This window comes from Babylonia areolata, chromosome 7, assembly GCF_041734735.1.
Source record: "Babylonia areolata isolate BAREFJ2019XMU chromosome 7, ASM4173473v1, whole genome shotgun sequence".
NCBI classification, from domain to species: Eukaryota; Metazoa; Mollusca; class Gastropoda; order Neogastropoda; family Buccinidae; genus Babylonia; species Babylonia areolata.
The window spans coordinates 17,447,751-17,453,914 of record NC_134882.1 but is presented as its reverse complement, the minus strand read 5'-3'; positions in this window follow the sequence as shown (position 1 = coordinate 17,453,914).

Sequence of the window (6,164 nt, the reverse complement as noted above, 5' to 3'; positions counted from 1 at the left end):
TCCGGCGATAATTTCTTCCCTGACACTTCTGTTCCTTTTTCTTTTCTTCTCTCGTTATTTCACACACACACACACACACACACACACACACACACACACACACACACACACACACACACACACACACACACACACACACACATGCGCACATACGCGCACACACACATACACACACACCATTTTTCACCCTCTGCCCAATACCGTTCCCTCCACCACGCCCCGCCCTCCACCCTTCCGCACCCCCCCCCCACCCCCCCGCCCCCCGCTTTTTTTCCCCCGTCTAATATCACTTCAAGTGGAAGACGTTAAACTGAAGACTACTACAACACACACACACACACACACACACACACACACACACACACACACACACACACACACACACACACACACACACACACACACACGCACACACACACACATGCGGGATGGACGTCACAGAACGTCCCCCTGAAGACATTTCAGGATCCTCATAGTCCCCAGTGGGCCTTCGAGGCATTACACCAGGATTCAAACCACGGACCTCACAGACCCACGAGCCAGACAGAAGACTAACGCTGAAACCACTGGGCCACGACATTGTGAAGCTCGAAAAAGAGGAGTGGGGAATGCTGATCACAGAGGAGGAGGAGAGGGCACCGCATTTCTGTCCTGGGGACTCTCTAGAGAGAGGGGGGTGGGCGGGGGGGGATTATGAAAAGGAGTGGCCGAGGAGAGGCGGGGATGACAACATTTCCAGCGTCAGAAAGTAGCCAAAGCTGGTGGGAGAAGCTGTGAGCATTAAGGGTTTAAAAGTTATGTACATGGCCTTCCAAAAAGTTTCTAGTTTGTCCAAGTTTCTTAATTGGAATCATTGTTTGAAACGTTTACTTGATTTGATTTCATTTTGCCACTTATTTGCTGCTACTGTTGTTGTTTTCTTTTATTACATCGAATGGTTTGTTTGATTTGTTTTGTGTTTTCCCTTTTTCGCATTTTTTCCCCCTTTTATTCATTGGTTTGGAATGGACAATGAGGACAGCGTGTGCATCACTGTGACACCAGCAGCAAAGCTTTTAGGGATAAATCATTGTTTTCCGTCTTGAATTTTTTGTTGTTGTCTGTTTGTTTTCAGAGATTGATGTCCACGGTTTCAACACACACACACACACACACACACACACACACACACACACACACACACACACACACACACACACACACACACACGAGAGAGAGAGAGAGAGAGAGAGAGAGAGAGTCATGAGATAATCACCGTGGTAGACATGGCGAAAAGCCAAAAACTAAGCAAGTTGATGTTGAGGGATGAGGGGATGAAATAGAGGGAATGAGGGGTAAGGGCTGGGGGCTGGTGGAGGGGAGGGGGGGGAGGCTGGTGGAGGGGAGGGAGGGGGCTGGTGGAGGAGAGGGGGGTGGGGGGGGCTGGGATGGCAAAAACCAAAAACCAAACAAAAATACCAAACAAAGCAAACAAACAAACAAACAGAAAACAAGAATGTACGAGGATATTACAGGTGTCGATAGTAGAGCTAGCAGTTTTACTGTCAGGTCAGGTCATTAGATCTGCTACTGGTAACCTGTAATCCAGTACAACCTGTTCAGGGTCGGGTTGCCGGCGACTAAACCGGCACTCCTACTGCTCCCTTCCGGGACTGGTGAGGCGGGTGGCTAGACACCCTTATGGAGATCCTTAAAAGGGCGTCGGCTCAGGAGAGCCACCGACGGCCATCTAGCTCCACCGTGCTGTGTGCATGCCACACGCAGTTGGCCCCCGGGGTGTGTCTACCCATGCATGCGAAGTCTGGATCCGGCAGAATCTGCGGAAGAAACCTATCGGTTCAACGGAGAGGAAGGCGGTTACAGCAACGCACTGTGGAGTGCAGAGAGCAAGATGAGACACCGAAAGGCTATCTTGGTCATCCACTGCATCCGTGCTCATCCTCCAGTCGTCTCGACTTAGTCTTGCCACTGGAAATTGGTGGACCCGGACGAGAGAGTGAGGTCGACGTTGCGCAACTCCTCTTCACTGTAAACAAACTCATCGCGCAAGTCATCAGTCATCCAAAATGACCTTTCATCCTTCATAATTTCATCACCCCCAAGTCCTGTGGCGACAGGCGAGCGACAAAACGACAGGTGTGGGTACACTGGCAGTCGCAGCCGCAGACCTGCACGCAGGCGGCTCAGGCCATAGGGTCGTTCTTCGTCGACAGGAGCAGCGATGGAGCTCGGCAGCCGTCTGAGCGTCTGAGCAGCCCTCTTTAGGAATGCACTGCTCACCTCCCTGGCATGAGGAAGGGGCTAGAAAAGGTGCCCTAAAAATTGCCTGCTCCATATCACCCTGGCCAGCATACCGCGGCTGGCGGGGACCCTACATCAGCGGTCGAAACAAAAAGAAAGAAAAGAAAAAAACAAGGATCTGGTTACACCTTCTTCTGGAGTGGACGAGGAAGCGAAGAGCGACGTGAGGCTGGCGTTGGTTTTGCAGTAAAAACAGCACTTGTCAGCAAGCTAGCTGGAATCCCAAAGGGAGTCAACGATAGGCTTATGACCATGAAACTCCCACTGGCATCTGGCCAGAAGCACCTCACCATTGTCAGTGCCTACGCCCCAACCATGACCAACCCGGATGAAGTGAAGGCGAAGTTCTACGAGGACCTTCACTCTGTCATTGCTGCTATCCCTAAAGCAGACAAGCTCATCATTCTTGGGGACTTCAATGCTAGAGTTGGCTCTGACTACATCTCCTGGGATGGAGTGATTGGAAAGCACGGTGTGGGCCACTGCAACCCAAATGGATTGCTTTTGCTTCAGACTTGTGCAGAGCACGAACTGCTGATAACCAACACAGTTTTCTGCCTCCCTACCCGTAACAGGACGTCATGGATGCACCCACGCTCAAAGCATTGGCATCTCATCGATTACGTCATCGTCAGGAAAAGGGATAGACAAGATGTACGTGTAACAAAGACCATGTGCGGCGCCGAGTGTTGGACAGACCATCGCCTTGTAGTCTCGAAGCTGAATATTCGAATCCAGCCCAAGAGACGCCCCCAAGGCCAGAAGGCTCCAAAACGGCTTAACATTGCTAAGCTGAATAACATCACCATCAAACAGTCCTTTGTGGAGCTGCTGGAAGATCGTCTGGAATCCGCCTCTCTGGACAACCAGAATGTGGAGTCTGACTGGAGGACCCTGCGTGAGCTGATCTATAGTACAGCTTCAGAGACCCTGGGACCCATGACCAGAAAGCACAAAGACTGGTTTGATGAAAACTGTGATGAAATCAAGCAGCTTCTGGATGAGAAACGCATTCTGCATCAAGCCTACCTGAGCAACCCAAAGTCCACATAAAAAAAGGATGCGTACGATGCCATCCGCAGGACTGTTCAGCAGAAGTTACGCCAGATGCAGGATAAGTGGCTGAGTGACAAAGCTGATGAGATCCAGGGATATGCTGACAGGCACGATATGAAGAGGTTCTATGATGCCTTAAAAGAAGTCTACGGCCCCACATCCTCAGGATCATCCCCCCTCCTCAGTGCAGATGGGAATACCTTGATCACCGAGAAGGAGAAAATTCTCAAACGCTGGGCTGAGCACTTCAACAGTGTCTTAAATCGCCCTTCCTTCATAAATGATGAAGCCATAGACCGTCTCCCACAAGTCCCCATCAACGAAGCACTGGACGATCCGCCAACACTTCTTGAGACCCAGAAAGCAATCCGTCTGCTATCCAGTGGCAAAGCACCTGGCTCAGACTCCATACCAGCAGAGGTCTACAAGGATGGAGGCACTGTGCTGACTGAGAAGCTCCATCAGCTGTACTCACTCATGTGGAAAGAAGAGACGATCCCCCAGGATTTCAAAGATGCATCTATCATTCACTTGTACAAGCGAAAGGGGAACCGGCAAGCCTGTGATAACCATCGGGGCATTTCCTTGCTCTCCATCGCAGGAAAGATACTTGCCAGGATCCTACTAAACCGCCTCACAGCACACCTTGACCAAGGTAATTTGCCTGAGAGCCAATGTGGATTCCGGAAAGAGCGCGGAACCACCGACATGGTGTTTGCTGCAAGGCAGCTGCAAGAGAAATGTCAGGAGCAAAATGCTGATCTGTTCTCCACCTATGTCGACCTCACTAAGGCCTTCGACACCGTGAGTAGAGAGGGACTGTGGAAGATCATGGCCAAGTACGGATGCCCTCGGAAATTTATTTCCTTGGTCAGCCAATTCCATGAAGGCATGCAGGCTCGAGTCCAGGACAATGGCGAAACATCTGCTCCTTTTGCTGTCACAAATGGTGTCAAGCAAGGCTGCGTCCTTGCTCCAACGCTGTTCAGCCTCATGTTCTCTGCAATGCTTACTGATGCCTTCAGAGATGGCGATGTTGGAATCGGCCTAAAGTACCGAACAGATGGCAAGTTGTTTAACCTCAGAAGGCTTCAAGCAAAAACGAAGGTCATGACAGACATCATCAGAGACTTTTTGTTTGCTGATGATTGTGCCCTCAACGCTGGATCTGAAGCTGACATGCAACTCAGCGTCGACAAATTTGCCGCTGCCAGCAGGAACTTCGGCCTTACCATCAGCACAAGGAAAACTGAAGTTCTCCATCAGCCAGCCCCAGGGAAACCCTACGTTGAGCCCAACATCACAGTCAACGGTCAGAGACTCAGTGCGGTGGAGCGGTTCACATACCTTGGCAGCACACTGTCACGAAATGCAACCATCGACGATGAAGTGAACGTCAGGATTGCAAGAGCAAGCGCAACTTTTGGCAGACTCAGTGCAAATGTCTGGAACAGAAGAGGCATTAGTCTTGAGACCAAGCTAAAGGTCTACAGAGCAGTAGTTCTCCCCACACTACTGTACGCCTGCGAAACTTGGACAGTGTACCAACGACATGCCAAGAAGCTGAACCACTTCCACACAACATGCCTCAGGAAGCTACTGAACATCAAGTGGCAAGACAGGACCCCAGACACAGAGGTGCTCGCAAAAGCCACCCTTCCCAGCATCTTCACCATCCTGATGCAGTCCCAGCTTCGCTGGGCTGGACACGTGGCGCGCATGCCAGACCATCGGCTGCCCAACAGGCTCTTCTATGGCGAGCTGCAACAAGGGAAGAGATCACACGGAGGTCAGAAGAAGCGCTTCAGAGATACTCTGAAAGTCTCTCTTAAAGCGTTTGATATCAACCCTGACTCCTGGGAGGAATCTGCAGTGGACCGTGACAAATGGCGCGCTGCTGTGCACAAAGGCGCCAAGTTGTGCGAGGCCAACAGGACTGCTGCAGCTGTTCAGAAAAGGCAGGCCAGAAAGTCACGGGCAAACAAGCTCCCTGACAATGATATGCCTGTCTTTGTCTGCCCCAACTGTCAGCGAACATTTCGTGCGCAGATTGGACTATTCAGCCATCTGCGCATTCACAGATAGATTCATGAGCATCCTCCCCCCCCCACCCCACCACCACCCTCCCCCCATCCCCCAGCTGGATGACAACGATGGTCATCATCGATCTCGATGGACACACCACCAGCAGTTTTACAATCGTGTTACGCAATCGATTGGAGACGTGATGTCATTTTGTTTTGCTCAGGAGGCTGGCTGGATTATTTTTAGGCGGGTGCACTGGCTTGTTTGTTTATGTCTTTTAGAACTTGTTCGGTTTCAGTTTTCATTTATAGTTTCTCAGGGAGGCGTCACTGCGTTCGGTCAAACCCATACACCACCTCTACTAGGCAAATGCCTGACCAGCAGCATAACATTACACAACAAGAATTCTCGTACATTAAAAATACAATTAGACTGATCCTTCCTTACCAGAAGTTACCACACAATAATGCTCCAACATTAATTATCGCCTCGCCCAGTCCAGTGCAGCGGTAATTTTAGTGGTTTAAGACACACAGCTCAATACTTTTTCACTTTTTCCGAAGTGTAGTCCGGACTTCTGCCGACAGAGAAATCTACCTGTTCTCAACCCGTTTTCTACTTCCACTCCACATTTCCCCAAGGGCTTCGAGTACTTTCACTCATACAGACTCACATTGACAGAAAACCATTCCAGTATTCTGTTTTTCTTTTTTTCTTTTTTACCACTGACATTTCCGTTTTTCCATCAAAGTCCATTTAGCTTCGAGAGGAACATTACCGTA